This window comes from Marmota flaviventris, chromosome X (assembly GCF_047511675.1).
Source record: "Marmota flaviventris isolate mMarFla1 chromosome X, mMarFla1.hap1, whole genome shotgun sequence".
Classification (NCBI taxonomy): domain Eukaryota; kingdom Metazoa; phylum Chordata; class Mammalia; order Rodentia; family Sciuridae; genus Marmota; species Marmota flaviventris.
The window spans coordinates 66,161,266-66,184,802 of record NC_092518.1 but is presented as its reverse complement, the minus strand read 5'-3'; the positions used below and the strand labels follow the sequence as shown (position 1 = coordinate 66,184,802).

General features: G+C 37.7%; 1 protein-coding gene across 2 annotated transcripts in view; it reads left to right on the top strand.

The window, feature by feature from the left end:
* The window catches only part of Brwd3 (bromodomain and WD repeat domain containing 3), a 147,645-nt gene that overhangs the window by 16,314 nt on the left and 107,794 nt on the right, over positions 1–23,537 (top strand). The window lies entirely within an intron of this gene.

Below are 23,537 nucleotides of genomic sequence, written 5' to 3'. Positions count from 1 at the left end.
TCACAACACATTTGCCAAACAAGGTGTTGGATGAACTGCCATTCTGTTTCTCTGTTTTCTCCCTCTTCAAAAATTATATAGTTTTTATAGTGCATAGTGTTATAGAGTATGTATTAAAATTTTAAAGGACTGAATTTCAGATTGAAAAATCAGAGTACTTTTTTTTAAGCTGGCGTGGTGGTGCATGACTGTAATGCCAGCTATTCTAGAGACTGAGGCAGGAAGATCACAAGTTTTAATTCAGCCTGGACAACTTAGTTGAGACCCTGTCAGGAAATAAGAAATAAAAAGTACTGGGGATGTAGCCCACTGGTAAAGTGTACAGGTTTCAATGCCTGGTATAAAGAAAAAAAAATAGAATACTTTTTTACAAAAGGATACTATTATATACAATAAGTTTATAAGAATGTATTTACCTCCAGACATTAAATAAGTTAGTGTTAGAAATTATTTTAAAATAAATTTAGACCACAGCTGGGCATGGTGGTGCATGCCTGTAATCTCAGCAACCCTGGGGGTTGAGACAGAAGGATTATGAGTTCAAGGCCAGCTTCAGTGACTTAGCAAGACCCTGATTCTAAACAAACAAACAAATAAATAAATAAGGCTAGAAATGTGGCTTACTGGTAAAGTGATCCTGGATTAAATCCCCAGTACCAAAAAACAAATAAATAAGTAAAATAAATAAAACTATTTAAATCAGGTGTGGTAATGCACACCTATAATTCCAGTGACTTGGGAGGCTAAGGCAGGAGGGCAGCAAAAGTATAAGGCCAGCCCGAGCAAGTTGGTAAGACCCTGTCTCAAAAACAAAATAAAATAAAACAAAACAAAAACAAACAACCCCCCCCCCCCCACAAAACAAAAAACGGACTGGGATTGTAGCTTAGAGGGAATGCACTCCAGGGTTCAGTACCCCGCCTAGTACCCCCACAAAAAAGATATTTATGCAAATTCATTGGTTAAAGAACACTCACAAGACATATTAAGGGAAATTTGATACTTTCAATTGTACCGCTAGCAATAGTTTTTAATAGTCAATGTTAGTTGGCAAAATATATTACTGGGTTGGGTTTAATTGGATGTAACATTGCTAACATTTTTTTTTCACTTTAAAGGGTACTTTGTTTACCTCACCAGAATTCTTCAATGTGCACTTTCCCTTAAACCACTTAAAACTTCATAATTTATTGCACTGAATTGAGACAATTTCCATCTATTTATTTTTGCTAACAATATATATTTTTAGCCATACTATTCAATGTTATTTTTCCTAGTGTGTTATACTTCTTTAGTGGTCACATGTGAAGAGCAGAAGAGCAGACTTAAAAGTATTTTCAGGCTTTTAAAATCTTCTCTAACCTTCCATCTTGTTTCCTTTTTCTTTTTTAAAAATATCTTTAGTTGTAGATGGACACAATATCTTTATTTTGTTCATGTAGTTTTATATGGTGCTGGGGATCAAACTCAGTGGCTCACATGTGCTAGGCAAGTGTTCTACCACTGAACTACAACCAGCAGCTCCTCCTTTTTCTTTTAACTAAGCATGCTCTTTCAAATTTATGCTGGTTTTGTATAGTAAGATTTTTACACTGACTTGAATCAGTTTGTTATACTTTTAGTAATTGCTTAGGAATTGTTGTATTCCTGGTATTGCTCTCAAATTCTTAAAATCTGCTATGTTATTTGGGAAGGGCTTTTAGAATAGAGGTAATTCAAGGTAGTACATAGTAGTGAACCATACCTAAGTTTAAGAGAATTGGAATGCAGAGTCTGATTGAAAACTCAGAGGATTAAAAAAAAAAACCCTCAGGATTACTAAGATAGTAATCAAGATAAATATGAAATTTGCTTTTGACTTTGTGATTTGAGGCAGGTTTTTTATTGTGGGTTACAGTCTACACAGAACTTAATTAGGTAGGTAAGTCTTATAATAAAAGTTTTATCAAAGAATCTTAGAACTAGAGAAAACTATACCAACATTTTGTTGAAAAACAGGGTTCAGGGGCTGGGGATATGGCTCAAGCCGTAGCGCTCTCGTCTGGAATGCGTGCGGCCCAGGTTCGATCCTCAGCACCACATACAAACAAAGATGTTGTGTCCGCTGAAAACTAAAAAATAAAATATTAAAATTCTCTCACTCTCTCTAAAAAAAAAAAAAGAAAAACAGGGTTCAATGAAGTGAGTTTTACAATAATAGGAAAATATTGAATAAATATAGGAATACTTTGCCTTTTCATATGCTAAATTATATTGTTATTCACGTTATGGGTACCATAACTCAAGTAATTTGATCTTGGAAACCTTCCCCCAGAATAACTGAAGATTCCGAATGTTTAGGAACATTCTGATTTAGGAAACTGTTGGTAAACCCTTCTGTTTATAGCAGGGAAGCCTAAAGCCAAGAGTAGTCATGTAATTGGAATAAGATATATTGCTTGCTTTCAAATCTACTTCTATTTTTATATCATGTTCATGCTCAGATGGTACTATACTTTCTTGCTCTAATATATCCATACTTACAGATCTATAAAGGTAGAGGTTTGGGTGTATTGAACTCATTCATTTTTTAATTGATTGATTGATTAGTACAGGGAATTCCAGGGGTGTGAGCCACATCCTCAGACCTTTTATAAACATTTATTTTTATTTTGAGACAAGATCTTACTAAGTTGCTTAGGGCTGACCTCAGACTTGCAGTCCTCTTGCTTCAACCTCCCAAGTTGCTGGGATTATGCATATAACACCTTGCCCAGCTTACTTTTATTTTTTAAAGTCAAGTATATTAAGGTATAATTAATAAAATTCTCCCTTGTTAAGTGGGTAGTTCAAGGAGTTTTTGCAATGTATACATTTGTATGAACACTGACACACGAAAAATACAGAATATTACTATCACTTCCTTAATATCCTTCCCACAAATTCTGAAAATCATTAATCTTTTTTTTTTCTGTGACAGTATTTCACCTTATTTAGAATGTCTTCTAAGTTAAATTGTATAGAATATAATCTTTTTGTTAGTCTGATTTCATATGAACCAGTGCTTTTAAGATTCATGCATGCAATTTCATTTATCAATAGTTTGATCCTTATTACAAAATAATATTCCATTGTTTGGATATATTGTTATCTGTTCATTTTTCAGTTGATGGACATTCACATTGTTTTTACATTTTGGCTATTATGAATAAAGCTACTCCTAACATTATTGTGCAGATCTTTTCATGAATTCTGGGGCATGAATATCTAAGTAGTAGAAATTTTAGATTATATGGTGAGTACAGGTTTAGCTTTGTAAGAAACTGCCAAACTGAACAGTGGCTGTCCTGTTCTGTGTTCCCACTAACAATATATGAGATTTCCAGTTGCTTCATATTCTCACTACCTTCTGATACTGTCAGTTGTTATCTTATTATGTGTATATTTGCCAATCTGTGTGTCTTCTTTAGTGAGGTGTTTTAGTCAGCTTTTTTGCTGCTGTGACCAAAAGACCAGACAATAACAATTTTAAGGAGGAAAAGTTTATTTTAGGGCTCACAGTTCAAGAATTCTTAATCCATGGACAGCCCACTCCATTCCTTGGGGCCTGATGTGAGGCAGAACATCATGATTACAGTGTGTAATAGAGGAAAGCAACTGGGAACTTGGCACCAGGAAGGAGAGAGAGAGTTCTCTCACCAAGGATAAAATATAAGACACATCCCCCAATGACCTACCTCCTCTTATCATACCCTGTCTACAGTCACCACTCTGTTGATCCCTGTCAGGGGATTAATGCACTGATTAAGACTCTTATATCCCAGTCATTTCACTCTAAACTTTCTTGCATTGGCTCACACATTAACTTTTGTGGGACACTTCATATCTGAATCATAACATGAAGTACTTGTTTATATCTTTTAAACCCCTTATTCTTTTGCATTAATGGGGATGAACCTAGCGCCTCCAGCATAAGCATGATAGGCAAAAACAAAGGTATATCCCTAGCTCTTTAAAACAAATTGAGACAAGGGTCTCACTGTTATCATGGCTGTCCTTCAACCTGTGATCCTCTTGCTTCAGTCTCCCAAGTAGCTAAGATTATAGGTGTGCACCAACAGGCCTGCTGCTTTTTGCCTATTTTTTTAAAAAAAATTGATTTATTTTTCTTATTGTTGGGTTTGGAGTTTTAAAATACAGTTTGTGTACAAGTTCTTTGTATTTTGCATATATTTTGTCCCAGCTATGGCTGTCTTGGTTTTTATTTTAGCGTACTGGGGATTAAATTGGGGCAGTTTATCACTGAGCTATATCACCAGCACTTTTTTTATTTTTATTTTTTGGATAGCAGGGATCGAACTTGGGGGCATTTGACCACAGAGTGACATCTCCATCCCTGTTTTGTACATTATTTGGAGACAGGTCTCACTGAGTTGCTTAGCATTTTGCTTTTGCTGAGTCTGGCTTTGAACTTGTGATCCTCCTGCTTCAGCCTCCTGAGCTGCTGGGATTACATGTGTGTATCACTGTGCGGAACTGTCTTTACATTTTTTTTTTTTAAAGAGAGAAAGAGAGAGAGAGAGAGAGAGAGAGAGATTGAGATTTTTTAATATTTATTTTTTAGTTTTCGGTGGACACAACATCTTTATTTTAAATATTTTTATGTGGTGCGGAGGATTGAACCCAGTGCCCCGCGCATGCCAGGTGAGCGCATTACTGCTTGAGCCACATCCCTAGCCCCCTGTATTTACATTTTTAACTGTCTTTAAATGAAGAAGTTTTTTATGAAGTCCTGTTTATAAATTTTATCATAAAATGTATGCTTTTGGTGTCCTAGGAAATCTTTGCCTAACACAGGATAACAAGGATTTTATCTTATATATTCTTTTAGAAGTTTTGTTTTAAATTTGGATTTTTGGTACTTTTTGAGTTAATTTTTATATTAGATTTATGGTTTAGGTGAGTTCATTTTTTTGCGTGTGGATATGCAAATGTGTTAGAACCATTTGTGGAAAATACCATTCTTTCCCCTTGCCAAGGATTACCTTGCCGCGTGATAGACCGTGTATGTATTGCCTATTTCTGCACTTTATCCTATGTGAGTTTCCTAACTTTGGTCTCATTTTAAAAAATGTTTTGACTTTTTTTTTTTGTACTGGGGATTGAACTCAGGGACATTTAACCACTGAGCCACATCCCAGCCCTATTTTGTATTTTATTTAGAGACAGGGTCTCACTGAATTGCTTATTAGCACCTTGCTGTTGCTGTGGCTGGCTCCTGCCTTAGCCTCTTAAACCGCTGGGATTACAGGTGTGCACCACTGCACCAAGCTATGTTGAATTATTTATTCCAAAATTCCCATTCTCTGTGTGGTTAATCTGCCTGTTGTTTAGTAATTTAATGAAATGCAGGGGAGGGAGCCTGGAGAAAGAATTTGTGAGTTAATTCTTAGATCCCATTCTCCAAACTAACTATTGTAGTACTTTAAATATATGTGTGTGTGTGTGTGTGTGTGTGTGTATACATATATAGTTAAATATAAATTTATATATATTTATAAATAATATATTATTAAATTTATAATAAGTTATTATAAATATATAATTATTATAAATATACATATATTAAATTTATATATATTTATATTTATATTTACTTTTTCCAGGGGTGATTTTCTAAATTCCTCTAGGGCAACAACAAATATGCCTATAATATTTATTTTATTGCAGAATTAAGTTTTAATCATGCTATTTCATTATCTATATGCTTAACAGATCAAGTTGGTTTTGCATTGTGCCAAAGTTAATTCAGAGGAAGAATTCAGAGGAAGAAAACTGAACTAAATTTCAAAACAGTATTAATATCCAGTGCCACTCAAAGAAATTCTGAGCCATATGTAAATATCTGTAGTATTGTTTGAGGTCTTATACATCCACCACTAAGTTGTTTCTCCTTCTTTCTTTTAAAGAGTAGTATTTATTTTTGGAAAATTTCTGCAATTTGAAGTTAAGTTTTCATACAAATACAACTCTGTTGTTGTGCTAGGTTGTCAGTATAGAAGTAATTTTTAAAAGTTTGATTCATATCTATTTGTAGAACTAGTATTGTAGTTAATACTCATCATGGTAAAAGTTTCAGAATTTTTCCCAATTATCTAAATAGTTTTCAGAAAATTCCCTGTAGAAATGACAGCAGGATGACTTATTCATTTAATAAAAGTGATGTTACAACTAAAGAACAAATGTACATACTTATATTTCTAGACTGAGTCAAATGTATGATGTAATAAGACTCAATTTTTAAACTTTCCCCCCTTTTATCCTTAGTACAATTAACTTATAACACAGTCCTGTAATTTATAAAGTAACCCTTTATTTATACTGTATACACCTTAGGAAGCTTGCATCTAAACCAAATTAATATTTATGTGTTGCTGGTAAGCTTCTATTTAGTATTGACTCTTGACTTATTGGCCATTGTATGAATATGTGTCACATTTAATGGCAATTCTTTTGGAGGTGGGAACTCTGTTTCTTGTCTGTACATAAATGTGAAATGAAAGAAAGTAATCTCATTTGTACTTTTTAAAGTCTGGATGAGATGACTTGAGTTTCTGCCAGGAATAATTGTCATCCTCCCTCTCTAATTTTATGTAGTTATTATCCCTTACCAAAGGGTCACATTTCTGTCAGGTCTTGCATTTTCATTTTTTGTCTTCCTCCAGTTACTACCTCCTCCTTTTTGTACTCACATGATTGTGCACGAAACAAGTTGCTTCTAAAGTCATTACTCTTATGTATCTGGAGAAGAGCAAGGGATGGTTTTCACACCTGCAAGTAATTAAAATATAAACTCAGATTCTTTTGTATGTGCTGCATTGTGAGTGCTCACTGAATATTAAATGGATGGAAGTGCTATAATTACTTCCACATGGAAACTGAAATGTCCCTTTTAAATGTGATTGCTTTTAACTGAGTATTGAACCTAAAGCCTTGCTCATGCTAGGCAAGTGTTCTACTACTGACCTACATCCCTAACCTCTTTTAAATTTTTTTTTTCTTTGTTATACATGGACACATTATCTTTTTTGTTATTTTGTTTATTTTTATGTAGTGCTGAGTATCGAACCCGTGCCTCACATGTGCAAGGCAAGCACTCTGCCACTGAGCCACAACACCAGCACCCCCAACCTCTTTTTAAAATTTTATTTTGAGACAGGGGCTTGCTAAGTTTCTCAGACTCTCCTTGAATTTTTGATCCTCCTGTCTTAGCCTCCACGGTAGCTGGAATTACTGGCATTCAGTACCTTGGCTTGCTTTAAACAATATTATATGGTTGTATACAGCTGAATTTCCAGTCCCTTATATCTATTTCTGAAATCTATATTGTAGTAATATTTGGATTAACAATTTTAGTATGTTTACAGGAAAACATTTTATAGGTGGTTTATTTTCATCATATAAAATATAAAATATAATGAGAAAATAATTTCTTTGTTGAATGCTATTATGAACATATTTTTTCTTTTGTCATTATTCCATATCACTCTTTTGGTCTTTTCTTTTAATATATGCTAAAGTATTCTAAAATAATCTTTTTATATTTACTCTCTAAATGTAACTGAGTACTTTACAGAAATAGAACTTTATATTCATATTTCACAAAGGGAATCTGTAAAACTGCCAGGTTTGTTTAGTTGGAAGAAAAGGCAGTCTGAAATTTCTGTGCATAATTAAATCAGGTTGAAAGGTTGGAAGAGGATGAACATAAGATTTGAGATATTTATTATCCCCATTTTTACTAAGGGAATTTTGGAGAAAAATCTGAACAGAATTGGAAATAGGGTTTCTTTGCCATATCTCGTATTAGCCAAGTAATAACACATTCAACGACCATGAACTAGTAATCCTGTAGGATTCACTGTGTTATTTAAATTATACTGTGGATGGGTATTATGGGATGGGATTGACATCAGCCTTAAAAACTATAAAGCTTTACCTATGGATGGTTGAAATTTTAGAGACAATTTGATTCATAGTAACATTAAATACTGAAAGAAATAATTTTGCAGTTTTGTACATTTCCTGGAGTTTTAAGATTTTCTTTGAATTTGTTTTTATTTCTTGTCTGCTCTTTTATCTTTAATCTATGTTAATATTTTGTTGATAGAGCTTTTTTTTGAAAACTCAACTATGATTCACATCAAATATTGCAGATCTAGAACTGACATTGAATTTCTTTTTTTTCCTTTCTTTTTTATTTATTTTTACATACATGACAATAGTGGAGTACATTACATTCATAATTATCCATTCACAGCACAATTTTTTGTAACTGTATATAAAGTATGATCACACCACATTATACCATTACATGAGCTCTCTGATTTTTTTGCATACAATTCTTAATACACCTTTATACAATCATTTATCATATCTCTGTTTGTATATAAGGTATGTTGACACCAACTTCACATCTTCATACATGAATTTTGTATAATGATGATCCTATCCTTCCACCATCCTAGCTATTCCCCTTCTCCCTCCCTTTCCCTCCCACCTCTATTCCCTATCTAGAGATAATTTTCCTCCCATGCTCTCCCTCCCTACCCCACTTTGAGTCACCCTCCCCTTATATCACTGACATTGAATTTCATGAGTTAATTTCTAGTAGTGGTTTTTTTTTTAAATGCTATTTAGGTTGAAACCCAGGACATAACACATGCTAGGCAAATATTCTGCCACTGAGCTACACTTCCAGCCCAATGTTTTCAGTGGTTTTGGCAGACTATCTTTTTAGTTTTATTGTCCTTCCTATTTCATGGAGCTGTTAATGTTTATTTCATTTTAATCAATCGAGGTTGCACATATGCATCGTTTTCTTATTAAGATTAAAAAAATAAAGTACTAATGTTGACCCAGTGATCTTTTTGTAAAAGAGAGAATGCCAATCTAAAATTATTTGAGCCCTGCCTAAGTACAGCTTGTTTCCTGGGAATAAAATCTCTTTGTATTTGATGATTAGAATTTGATGGTAATGGGTGTGGTACAAGAAGCTTGATCTATACAGAGTAGTCATTTCTGTCCCAAACATATAAAACCTTAAAACTGCTATTTGGTCAGCAGTTAGTGTCTGAGCCTTGTGCTGTTTTTGATTCAGCCTTAAGCTTTTTTTGGAAGCATACTTCTCCCTGCTTCATTCCCCCATCACACCTCCACATTCCTCACTTGTATTTGAGATAGGATTGCAGGCACTATTTCTTATAAGTTCAACACTTTGTTACATTATTTTTAAGTTGGCCTAGAATATTCTAAAAACTTTTCTTTATCCTATAGGCAGTGTATTAGAATATTATTTTGGTAGTATTGTGCTTTCATTCCTCTCATAGACTGGAATATAGCAAAATTGTGTTGGGATTTTTCTGAATCGTTATTGGTAACAAGGCACTCTTTTATTTTTTAAAACATTTATTTATGTTTTAGTTGTGGTTGGACTCAATACCTTTACTTTATTTACTTATTTTTATGTGGTGCTGAGGATTGAACCCAGGGCCTCACACGTGCTAGGTGAGCACTCTACCACTGAGCCCCAGCCCTAACAAGGCACTTTGATTTTTTTGTTAAATATTTATTTTTTAATTATAGGTGGACACAATAACTTTATTTTATTTTATGTGGTGCTGACAATCAAACCCAGTGCCTCACCTATACCAGGTGAGCGCTCTGCCTCTGAGTCCCAGCCCCAGCCCAACAAGGCACTTTTAAACACAATGTGTTATATAAAGTTCAAAACACAATAGAATCTTAAATTTACCATGTGGCAAATGAAATGTGGCTTTTATTTATATATAAAATTTGCTTAAAATTTGGCTAAAAAATACAGTTTGTCTTTCAATGCCATTTGCAGAAAATTGAAAGTATTATATTTTATGTAATTTATATTGAAGTTTAAAACTTAAAAATTAGAGCCAGGTGTGGTGGCACATTTCCTTTATTCCAGTAGCTTGGGAAGGTGAGGCAGGAGGATCACAGTTTCAAAACCCACCTCAACAATTTAGTGAGGCCCTAAGAAACTTAGCAAACTGTCTCAAAATAAAAAATAAAATAGGGCTGGGGATATGTCTCAGTGGCTAAATGTCCCTGGGTTCAATTCCAGTACCAATAAGTAAGTAGGTAAGTAAGCAAGTAAGTAAATAAATAAATATTAGAAAACTACACAAGGATTTTATGAACGCTTTGTACAACCTATTATTAGATTGTAAGTGATAGATAAAATTGCTCCAGAGTTATATTTTTATTAACCATCACATATCATCAATTTGTGTACTTTTGGTTTTATGTGGTTCATGGTGCCAAGTTGATGGTAAACTCTTTGCCAACAGATGTGGAAGTTAACTGGCTTTGGTTAAGTTCCATATCTCTTAGCATTATTTATCAGAATATTTTCTGTGATATAAGCAGTAGAATTTAGTGAGTTATTATATCTTTTTTGGCAGTAATAATCTCTTATGGTTAGTGATTTTCTTTTGGGCTCATAGGTTTTTTTTGTTGTTTTCTTTCCTTTTTATTTTGTATTTTAAGACAGGTTCTCACTAAGTTGCTTATGACCTTGCAAAGTTGCTGAGGTTGGCTTTGAAGTTGCAATCCTCCTGCTTCAGCCTGTGCCACTGTGCCTAGGTCAGAAGTTTTTTGGTGGTATGGATTTAGAGAGAATTTTTTTCAGGATTAAACTGCTGAAAGTGTAGGGTAATTAAAAATAAAATTTCTTGTTGAAGTATAATCAACCAAAGACCACCAAGAACTAATCCTGTATTCTTATGAAATCAGATTTATTAACTCACAGGGAGGGGATAAACTTCCAATAAACCATGCAGTGCTTCTAGATAAAATGCATGAGGGAAATGTCTTTTATTTTGTAATATTTATTTATTTTTAGTTGTAGTTGGACACAATACCTTTATTTTATTTATTTATTTTTATGTGGTGGTGACGATCAAACCTAGGGCCTCACATGTGCTAGGCAAGCACTCTACTGCTGAGCCACAACCTCAGCCCAGGAAATGTCTTTATAAGGTTTGGCTTACACTAAAAACATTGTGAGGAGGGTCTAAAGGAAGCCAAGATCAGTTCTGGATTCGAGATTCTTTCTGAGGCAGACTGGGGAAGCAAGTAGGTGCTACCATGAAGCAAGGGTAGTTTAGGAGTTGGTATCAGTAAACGAAAATAGCAAAGTAGATCTGGGGATATCATTCTTAAGAAAGCACTAATGGCTCATTAATGATATTTTACAACTGTTGCCTGACCTTGGAAAAAATGTTTCCTGTTAATGTTTCAGCTGAGTTTATCTCTCTATCCTCCCAAGCCTAATTAATTGCAGGGCTGTTTTTGACTCAGTCCTTGATGATATTCACTCTTGTAGTCCCAGATAAATTTTGACTCTTTCAACACATAGTCTTACAAAACAACTATTTAATTTTTAAAACAAAAAATAAAATGTTCTGGGGATTGAACCCATGGGCATTTTACCACTGAGCTACATGCCCATCCCTTGTTATTTTTTTATTTTGAGACAAGGTTTCACTAAGTTGTTTTGGGCCTCCCTAAGTTGCTGAGGTTGGCTTCAGACTTGCAGTCCTCCTGCCTCAGCCTCTCTAGTTGCTAGGATTACAGGTGTGCACCACCATGCCAATGTACAGCTTACAATTCTTTTATTAAAAGCACATGGTTAACATATGGCAATTTGTTATTGATTTAATTAAGACTGTTCTGGATGTTCTTAGTCTGTTGAGTTGAAAATCTTTTATTTTAGCCTACAGGTATTTTCTGATGTCAGTTCAAAATTTCATGCCATTGTGAAACAATTTTAATACAAATAAAATTTAATGAACAAATCTGATATGGTAATATTGGAATACTCTTGTGATGTTGGTGAGCTTTTCAGTAGAACTCAATTTAGTAGAAGCCAGAATCTCTGCTGATTGTAAGTTTTATGAGTGGATGTAATATTGTAGAATTTTGTTTTAAAATTATTTCCTGTTTCAGGTTCATAGCAGATTTATTTTCTATAATATCATTAAATAGCATTGAAAAGTGGGATTATTGAGCTAGAATCAGGAGTCTTGGATTGAATTTAGGCTTTACCAGGAAAGATAGTTTGTTGGGCCTTATTTTCTACATACAAAGTGAACACTTTGCTTTAAAATCTCATAGGATTATTGTGAACTCCATTGAGATATCTTTGGAATTACATTATAAACTTTAAAATGTTATGCAAATGTAATTTTAATTATCATATTGAATCACAGATGCTGATAATAATGTTGGCAATGATGATAATGAGTCATAGGTTAAAAATTTAGTGTTTGAGTTATCTTCATGGAAAGACTGTGTAATTTACATATAACTCTAATGGGGCTCTACTTTAATATCCAAACAAGTACCAGACTTAGGTCTTTTGACTTCTACTTCACTGCTCTTTCTACAAATTACCTTTGCAAAGTAAATACAGTTTGAGAATACATTACCCAAAATGCTTGGGATTAGCAGTATTTCAGCTTCTGGAGTTTTTTGATTTATGGAATATTTGCAAAGAATTTACTATTTGAGCATCCCCACTCTAAAATCTGAAATCTGAATTGCTTGATGTATATTGAATAAAATGATAGCTTTTATTCACTGTATGGGAGTTGGTAAAAGCTGTTGTTTTATTCAATATACATCGAGCAAACTATATCATGTACAGCACCTTGTAAAATTGAGTACCAGTTTTACTAATAAGTGGAAGACCTGCTTGCATAATGAGAGCCTAGAGTTTGCAGTGGAAGTTGAAAATAGAAAGGGAGGTTGGTGGCCAATTATTAGAGATACTCCATGCCAGGGATTCGCAAACTTTTTGTGTAAAGGGCTTGATAATAAATGTTTATGATCTTCGAGGTTCATTTGTTCCCTATTGCAGTTGCTCAGATCTGTTGTAGTTTGAAAACAGTCAAAGATAATGTGTAAATGAAAGGACATGGCTATTTCCAAAAAAACTATATTTAGAGAAGGAAGATGGCGGCGAGGGGAGTGCATTGTCCCCGTGTGCTGCTTCACTGTGTGGGAGTATGACAAGTCAGGACGGCTAAAGGATATTTTGTTAGGAATTTCCAGCAATAGTGGGGTGCTCCGGAACCTGGAGGAAGGATTTCCATCGCACGAGGATCGGCTACGGGGACTCAAACGCGAGAGGTTTGTCGCACGGAGGGTAACACTGCTTATTCAGCAAATCGCCCCGCGGCTAAAGTCTGGGATAGAGACGCAGGGTTACAGCGCTGCAGTTTCTGCCAGCCGCGCAAGCACCGTACTCAGGGCTGAATTCTGGGTTCGAGACGGGGGAAGGAAGCGGTCCATCTCGGTTCTCCACACCGGTCAGACCACAGAGGAGGCCAGCAGCCACCATGTTGGTAAACTGACGTCACCACCCCTGTTTTTGACTGACCGCAGCTCATTCAGCCATAGAACAGGTAATTTCAGGCTGCAATTCGCCTGCGGCTTGCAGACAGATTGCTAGGGCTCAGCGCCTGGGTGCTTCTTAGAACCTGATCTTATCAGAGTGAATACCGAGCGCGGGGCGGCCGAGTTCCGGCTCCCGGAACTGAGCCCGCAGGGACTGCTTCTTGGAGCTTACATTTATAGGAGCTTACACCGAGCACGGAGTGGCCGAGTTCCGGCTCCCGGAACTTCCCTGGCCCGGGGCTAGGAGCCCGCGGAAACTGCTTCTCGGTCCGGGTCCTGCTGAGGGCCAGTCAGGACTCACCCGGTGCTTTGGTTGCCCGGCAAGGGGAACGAAATGCTGCCATTCGCATAGGATACCAACATGGCAGAGATCTGACGTCTGCAGAAAGCGGCGGAGGAGGGAACTTCATCAATACCAGTGGTGACATAAGCAGTTGGTCTCCTGGTAGAGGGGGTGAGGCACAGTCACCCGAGTCTCCTCAATTTGTCGTCGAGCCAGAGGGAAGGAGCCGGGCCGCCGCCAGCGCCCGGAGCAGGCCCAGTGGCTCGCCAGCGTGGTGACCGCGTGACCCCAATTGGAGAGGGGGCGGAGCGGAGCCGCCACCCGCAACCGCAAGGTGGGCAGACCCGCGACCCAGTGGTACATGGGCGTGGTAGGAGGGGCAGGGCAGAGCCGCGGTTCGCGCTTGCAAGGTAAACAGACCTGTGTCAGCCTGGCGGGTCAGGCCCAGTGGCCTGCCAGTGTGGTACACACATCACCCCAACTGGAGTAGGGGCAGAGCAGATCCTTCTCCCACGCCCGGATCAGGCCCTGCCGGTGTGGTGGTCACGTGACCCCAATTGGAGTGGGGGCGGAGCGGAACTGCCACCCGTGCCCGCAGGGTGAGCAGACCAGTGATCAACCTGCAGATCAGGCCCAGGGGTCCGCAGGCGTGGTAGGAGGGGCAGGGCAGATCCGCCGCCCGCGCCTCCAAGGTAGGCAGACCTACAACAGACCGGCGGATCAGGCCCAGGAGCCTGCCGGCGTGGTACAAACACCACCCTAATTGGAGTAGTGGCAGAGCAGAGTCGCCGCCCGTGCCAGGAACAGGCCCAGCGTCCTGCAGGCGGGGTAGCCATGACACCCTAATTGGAGTAGGGGCAGAGCAGAGCCTCCACCCGTGCCCGAAAGGTGGGCAGATCTGCGACCGACCAGCGGGACAGGCCCAGTGGCCTGCCGGTACGACAGACACGTCACCCCATTTGCAGTAGGGGCAGAGTAGAGCCGCCGCCCGCGCCTGCAGGGTAGGCAAACCTGCAACCGACCGGCGGATCAGGCCCGGAGGCCTGCCGGCGTGGTACACTCGTCACCCCAATTGGAGTAGGGGCAGAACAGAGCCGCCGCCAGCTCCCAGAACAGGCCCAGTGACCTACCGGCGTGGTAGCCACGACACCCCAATTGGAATAAGGAGAGAGCAGAGCCGCCGCCCGCACCTGCAGGAAAGATACGCAAGCAGTATGAAAAGACAAGGAAAGAAAGGACCACAAGCAATGCAGGTCAACGCAACTTTAGAAGAGGTAACAGCTGCAGCAGATGGAATGTCAGATAAAGAATTCAGGATATACATGCTTCAGATGATCTGGAGTATCAAGGAAGACATTAAACAGCAAAATCAGACAATGAAAGATCACGTCGACAACGAATTACGCAAACAAATCCAGGAAGCAAAGCATCAACTATACAGGGAGATAGAGGTTATAAAAAACAAACAGAAATCCTAGAAATGCAGGAAGCAATAAACCAACTTAAAAACTCAATGGAGAATACTACCAGCAGAGTAGAACACTTAGAAGATAGAACATCAGACAATGAAGACAAAGTATTTCAACTGGAAAAGAACATAGACAGCTCAGCAAGACTGTTAAGAAACCATGAGCAGAACATCCAAGAAATATGGGATAACATTAAGAGACCAAACTTAAGAGTCATTGGGATACAGGAAGGTACAGAGCTCCAAACCAAAGGAATGAGCAGTCTATTCAATGAAATAATACGAGAAAACTTCCCAGACTTGAAGAATGAGACAGAACCCCAAATCCTAGAAGCCTACAGGACGCCGAATGTGCAAAATCATAAGAGATCCACACCTAGACACATCATAATGAAGATGCCCAACATACAGAATAAGGAGAGAATTTTAAAAGCTACAAGAGAAAGGAAGCAGATTACATTTAGGGGTAAGCCAATCAGGATAACAGCTGATCTGTCAACACAGACTCTGAAAGCTAGAAGATCCTGGAATAACATATTTCAAACACTGAAAGAAAATGGGTTCCAACCAAGAATTGTGTATCCAGCGAAATTAAGCTTCAGGATGGAGGATGAAATTAAAACCTTCCACGATAAACAAAAGTTTAAAGAATTCGCAGCTAGAAAACCATCTCTTCAAAACATCCTCGCCAAAGCATTACAGGAAGAGGAAATGGAAAATAACAATGAAAACCAACAGTGGGAGGTAGGACAGTAAAGGGGGGGGGGATAATCAAAGAGGAAAACAAACCATGTTTAGTAACAGAAATAAACAAATATGGCTGGAAGAACAACCCATATCTCAATAATAACCCTAAATGTTAATGGCTTAAACTCACCAATTAAGAGACACAGGCTAGTAGAATGGATCACAAAACAAGACCCAACAATATGCTGCCTACAGGAGACGCGTTTGATAGGAAAAGACTTACATAGGCTGAAGGTGAAAGGTTGGGAAAAATCATATCACTCATATGGACTTCGGAAACAAGCAGGAGTGTCCATACTCATATCAAATAAAATAGATTTCAAGCCCAAGTTAATCAAAAGGGATAAAGAGGGACACTACATACTGCTTAAGGGAACCATACACCAACAAGACATAACAATCATAAATATTTATGCCCCAAACAATGGTGCAGCTATGTTCGTCAAACAAACTCTTCTCAAGTTCAAGAGTCTAATAGACCACCATACAATAATCATGGGAGACTTCAACACACCTCTCTCACCAATGGACAGATCTTCCAAACAAAAGTTGAATAAGGAAACTATAGAACTCAATAACACTATTAATAACCTAGACCTAATTGACATATATAGAATATACCACCCAACATCAAGCAGTTACACTTTTTTCTCAGCAGCACATGGATCCTTCTCAAAAATAGATCATATATTATGTCACAGGGCAACTCTTAGACAATATAAAGGAGTAGAGATAATACCATGCATCTTATCTGATCATAATGGAATGAAACTGAAAATCAACGATAAAAGAAGGAAGGAAAAAGCATACATCACTTGGAGAATGAACAATAGGTTACTGAATGATCAATGGGTTATAGAAGATATCAAGAAGGAAATTAAAAAATTCTTAGAGATAAATGAAAACACAGACACAACATATCGGAATCTATGGGACACATTGAAAGCAGTTCTAAGAGGAAAATTCATTGCTTGGAGTTCATTCCTTAAAAAAAGAAAAAACCAACAAATAAATGATCTCATACTTCATCTCAAAATCCTCGAAAAAGAAGAGCAAAACAACAGCAAAAGAAGTAGAAGGCAAGAAATAATTAAAATCAGAGCTGAAATTAATGAAATCGAAACAAAAGAAACAATTGAAAAAATTGACAAAACTAAAAGTTGGTTCTTTGAAAAAATAAACAAAATCGACAGACCCTTAGCGATGCTAGCGAAGAGAAGAAGAGAGAGAACTCAAATTACTAGCATACGGGATGAAAAAGGCAATATCACAACAGACACTTCAGAAATACAGAAGATAATCAAAAACTATTTTGAATCCTTATACTCCAACAAATTAGAAGATAGTGAAGGCATAGATAAATTTCTTAAGTCATATGATCTGCCCAGATTGAGTCAGGAGGATATAGAAAACCTAAACAGACCAATATCAATTGAGGAAATAGAAGATACCATAAAAAGACTTCCAACTAAGAAAAGCCCAGGTCCAGATGGGTATACAGCAGAATTTTACAAAACCTTTAAAGAAGAACTAATACCAATACTTTTCAAGCTACTTCAGGAAATAGAAAAGGAGGGAGAACTTCCAAATTCATTCTATGAGGCCAACATCACCCTGATACCTAAACCAGACAAAGACACTTCAATGAAAGAAAACTACAGACCAATATCTCTAATGAACCTAGATGCAAAAATCCTCAATAAAATTCTGGCGAATCGGATACAAAAACATATCAAAAAAATTGTGCACCATGATCAAGTAGGATTCATCCCTGGGATGCAAGGCTGGTTCAATATACGGAAATCAATAAATGTTATTCACCACATCAATAGACTTAAAAATAAGAACCATATGATCATCTCGATAGATGCGGAAAAAGCATTCGACAAAGTACAGCATCCCTTTATGTTCAAAACTCTAGAAAAACTAGGGATAACAGGAACATACCTCTGCCGCAGTCTGGCTGGGCACAATCAGGAGCCACTTGTCAAAAGAAACTAACTTTATTTTTAGAACCACACACCAAACAAAACAGCTCCTCAGGAAAACCCTCAGAGCCCAACTGCCACCATCGGCTTTCCACAAGCCTCTCCCTCCTCCTCCTAGCTTCTTTCCACCTCCCACAATCCTCCTGCTCTTGAGGCCGATTGGCTGGGTCACGTGGGCAGAGCCAAAAAGTCCCCCAATGAGCAGCTCCGTGGTCTGAAAGGGCAGGGAAACAGTCCAATGAGCATCACCGCAGAGGAGCCAATCAGCTAGATGTTGCTGGGGCCCAGGAGCCAATCAGCTAGATGTTGCTGGGGCCGCTGTGAGCCAATCATCAGCCGGCAGCTGGATTGCTGGCAGCTGGAAGTTTGCTGGGGCCCCTTCGGCTGTGGCTCTCAACATCTCCCCCTCTCTGTTTAAACAACAAGCATGTGGCTTAGGGACCATGCCTGTTAGGCAGTCCAATTCAACATATGGTCCTTACCCGTCATCGGATGAACTGACCTCTAGGCGTCAGCCTCCTGTCTTAGGTTGGTACCACTGCAATTGGATCATACCCGTCACTGACTACCGGTCCAGCATACAGCTATACTTGTGGATAGGCCTTTGCATCAGTGGGGGGGTGAGGTTCTTTGCCTCACCTCTGTTGGCCCCCAAATTTTAGACCATCACTAGTAGAGGAGGATGCAAAATGCCATGACATAAAGCCAATTGAGGGCTCCTTTGAAAAATTGTACCACCGGTGACATCATCAGCAAAAATACCCCAACACTACCACAAGTCGCTGCACCAACAGATAGTTCACAATGCATACAGGTGAGCTCACAATGTGTCCAGGCAAGTTCTGCAAGCAGTTCAGTGATGGCTATTGTAGAAGGTGTAGATTGGTTTTATCTTTGACTTCACCAGCACTGGGATGAAGATAGGAATTCTGGCAATAATGGCTAAAGAAAAAATTATGTAACATTACAGAAGGCACTAAATGAAAACAATTTTCTTAACAATTTACATTATCTTTAAGAGAATTATTAAATATAATGAAAAGGAAAGGTGAAAGTAAACAAACAGATCTGTTAACCTTCTTTTTTGTTTACATATTAAAACAATCCTCAACAGTTGTTTACCCAATATAAATTAAACCATATAAATCACGTGAAAAAAAATATTTGGATCCATTTTATCATGAGCGCTCATCATATATGATATATGGACATTCAAACATATAACACAAAACACAAGTGTGCACACATAACATAATACATACAACACATAACATTATAGTAAAGGCCTTATAACTTTTACAGGTGAAATCTCCATTGCAATGTTTAAAAACTCTATAGTCAAAAAATAGAACTGATCAGCAAAACATTAACCTAGGTCTGTATGAGCTCAAAAAACAAAATAGAACTTCATGATATGGCAAAGGGCAATAATAAAATAGATATTGAAAAAAGCATCCTGGTTCTGTTGCAGATGTAAGAATAGCCAAACTGGAGTTTTGGATATCAGTTGTTATGGATTTGAGCCAAATCATCTTCTTTTTGGTCTGTAGAAATCGCTTTAGTTAATCTTTCTGGAATCCAAATCGGCTGCTGTTCTCCCTGTGGAAACACATAAACAGACCCCCGACTCCAGACAATCACTGGGTCAGGACTTTGGTTAATCTCTCTGGAATCCAAATCGGCTGCTGTTCTCCCTGTGGAAACACACAAACAGACCCCCGACTCCAGACAATTACTGGGTCAGGACCTTTCCATTGTCCTGTTAGAATATCCTTCCAAAGTACCTTGGGCTTATGTACATTTTTTGGACACATATGCCTTTCCGCAGCACTAAGTCCTGATGAATCCAAATTTAAAAAGTTTAGAGTAAAAAGGGTTATTTTAAGTTTATCTTTGGGGAATATATACCCCTTCCCAATTCCTTCTTTTTGCTTTAATAAGTACATTTTAATAGTTTGATGAGCTCTTTCAACTATGCCTTGTCCCTGTGGATTGTATGGGATTCCTGTTATATGAGTAATGCCAAATGTTGAGCAAAATTGTTTAAAAGAGGTAGAAGTATAACCAGGGGCATTATCTGTTTTTAACTGTTTTGGAACACCCACAGTGGCAAAATTTTGTAAGCAATGAGCTATAACATCTTTAGTTTTTTCTCCGGCATGAAGGGAGCCCATCAAAAATCCAGAAGAAGTATCAACTGTAACATGCAAATATTTTAATTTTCCAAATTCTGGCAAGTGTGTGACGTCCATCTGCCAAATATGGTTAGGTATCAATCCTCTAGGATTGACTCCAAGATTAACTTGTGGTAAAAAGGTCACACAATTTTGACATTGTTTTATTATTTGTCTAGCTTGTTCCTTAGTTATTTTAAAACGCTTTTGTAAAGTATTAGCATTGACATGGAACTTTTTATGAAAATTTATAGCTTCTTCTAGTGTAGAGAAAATATGTATGTCATGTGTAGTTTTATCTGCTAAATCATTGCCCAAACTAAGGGCTCCAGGCAATCCTGTATGTGCCCTGATATGTCCTATAAAGAATGGATCTTTTCTGTCCCAGATTAGACTTTGTATAGTGGAAAGCAAAGAGAAAACAGTAGAAGAAGGGGAAATCCTACCAGCATCTTCAAGAGATACTATAGCATTAACTACATACTGACTATCAGAAAATAAATTAAATACAGAATCTTTAAACATCACAAAAGCTTGTAAAACTGCATTAAGCTCTACCTTTTGAGCTGATTGTTTGGGTACTAAAAATGTAAAAGTTTGATCAGGGGTAACTACTGCTGCTGTACCATTATTTGACCCATCAGTGAATATATTTGGAGCATTCATGATAGGTGTTTTTCTTGTCATTTTTGGAAAAATTACAGGATGCAATGCCCAAAAAGACAATAAAGGATTAGATGGTAAGTGGTTATCAAATGAAACATTAGATTTGCACATGATTATTGCCCAAGTATTTAACTCATTAGCTAACTCATCAATTTGATTCATAGTATATGGAGTAATAATTTTATTGAGAGAAATTCCAAACACTCCCTTTGCTGCTTTTATTCCTTTGAGTATTAATTGTCCTACAGCCTCAGGATACCTAGTAAGAATAGTGTTAGGAGAATAAGATAAATGTATCCATAATAATGGACCTTCTTGCCAAAATACTCCTGTAGGAATATTTTTTGTTGGTAGTACAATAAATAATAAAGGCAAACTTATATCAATTCTATCCAAATGCATATTTTCCATATATGTTTCAATGATTTTTAATGCCTTTCTTGCTTCAGGTGTTAACATTCGGGGTGAATTTGGATCTGATGGACCTTTTAGGATATCAAATAAAGGTCCCAACTCTCCTGTTGGTATACCTAAATAAGGCCTTATCCAATTTATGTCTCCTAATAACTTTTGAAAGTCATTAAGTGATTTGAGTTGATCTACTCGTATTTGAATTTTTGGTGGACGGACCATGGTTGAGGATAATAGAACTCCTAAATAATTAATTGGAAAATTTAATTGTACTTTATCTATTGCTATCTCTAGATTATAATTTTTTAATAAATTTGTAAGTGTGGCATAACATTCTAGCAATGTGTTTTTATCTTTGTGTGGTAATAATACATCATCCATATAGTGAAATATTTGTAGTTCAGAATTTTGATTTCTAAGTGGCTGGATTGCTTTGTTAACATATATTTGACACATAGTTGGGCTGTTAGCCATCCCTTGAGGGAGTACTTTCCATTCATATCTCTGATCAGGACCTTCATGATTCAGTGCAGGGATAGTAAATGCAAAACGTGGACTATCCTCAGGATGAATTGGAATTGAAAAAAAACAATCTTTAATATCTATAACTAAAACATACCAGGTTTTTGGCAAAGCAGACAACTGAGGAATCCCTGATTGAGCAGGTCCCATAATAACCATCTCATTATTAATGGCTCTTAAATCTTGCAATAATCTCCATTTACCAGATTTCTTTTTGATGACAAAAATGGGAGTATTATGGTGAGATACAGAAGGTTGTATATGTCCTTCTGCTAATTGTTGTTTGACCAGGTCATGGGCTGCTTGTATCTTTTCTTTAGTCAGGGGCCACTGAGGAACCCACACTGGTCTTTCTGATTTCCAAGTAATTTTTATTGTCTCAGTGGCCCTTTCTGAAAATCCAACCCATGTCTGTCTGTTCCTTGATCTATTTGTATTGGTGCTGCTATACCTTGTTCTTGTTTTTCTAATCTTTTTCCTTTCCTAAAACCTTGTCTAGTCATAATAGTGGGTGCATTTTGGTTGATGTTATTTGTTAATGTCAAACCTAATTGATCTAGGACATCTCGTCCCCATAAATTTACGGGAAGATGATCCAATACATATGGCTGTATAGTTCCTTCACATCCTTCAGGATCCTTCCAATCTAATACCATTGCACTTCTATGGGGATTAGTCGCCACTCCTAGGCCTCGAAGCGTTTGAGTGGCTTGTTGTAATGGCCAATGTTTTGGCCATTCTTGACGAGAGATGATGCTAAGGTCTGCACCTGTATCCAGTAGCCCATTAAATTCATGTCCTTGAATATTTAGTTTTAGCATGGGGCGAGAATCTAAATTTAAAGAAAGCATAGCCCAATCTACACCTGTGGAACCTAATCCCTTGGAACCTCTTTCTACAGTACGACTGGAAAATTTATCATGTAGGCTGGGTATTATTAGTAACTGTGCTATTCTATCTCCTGGTGAAATTACTGATATACCCTTTGGAGAACTGGCTATAATTTTTATTTCACCTTCATAATCGGGATCAATTACCCCAGGACTTATCATAAGTCCTTTTAGAGTAGAAGAGCTGCGTCCCAATAATAAGCCTACTGTTCCTTTGGGAAGAGGTCCTTTCACCCCTGTGGGAATGATTTGAACTCCCATCTCTGGAGTTAGTACTGCTCTGGCGGAGGCGCAGATGTCCAACACTGCGCTCCCTCTGGTTTGTCTGATGAGGGATCTGATGGACAGTGTGTCCTGGGCACTACCCTGATGGGGTTGCTGGGTTCCTCCAGTGCTCCGTATATTTGTGGTTTTGGGCCCCGGAGCATTGGGCCCCCTTGTCCATTTTTTGGCAATGGAGCCTGATGCCTTTCTCCACGATATCGTGGATAAACACCTGGTCCTTGTTCGTTTTTTGATAATGGAGTACCCTCTATGGTGGTTTGAGAACGGCATTCATTAGCCCAATGTCTCCCTCTACGGCATCGTGGGCAAATACCTGGTATTCTACTCCTTGGATACCTAGTTTTGTTAAACCCTCCTCCAATGGGGCAATTCCTTTTATAATGTCCTGTTTGTTCACAATTGTAGCATGTTCTTGGCCTGGCATCTAAAGCCTGTTTTACTGCAGCTGCCACAATTTGCCCTTGTTCATTAATGTCTCTGGCATCTAAAGCCTGTTTTACTGCAGCTGCCACGACTTGCTCTTGTTCATTAATGTCTCTACATAATTTAATATATGTGTTTAAATCTTCATGTTTCCATGGTCTAATGATATCTCTGCACCAACGATTCGCTTGCTCATAAGCCAGGTGT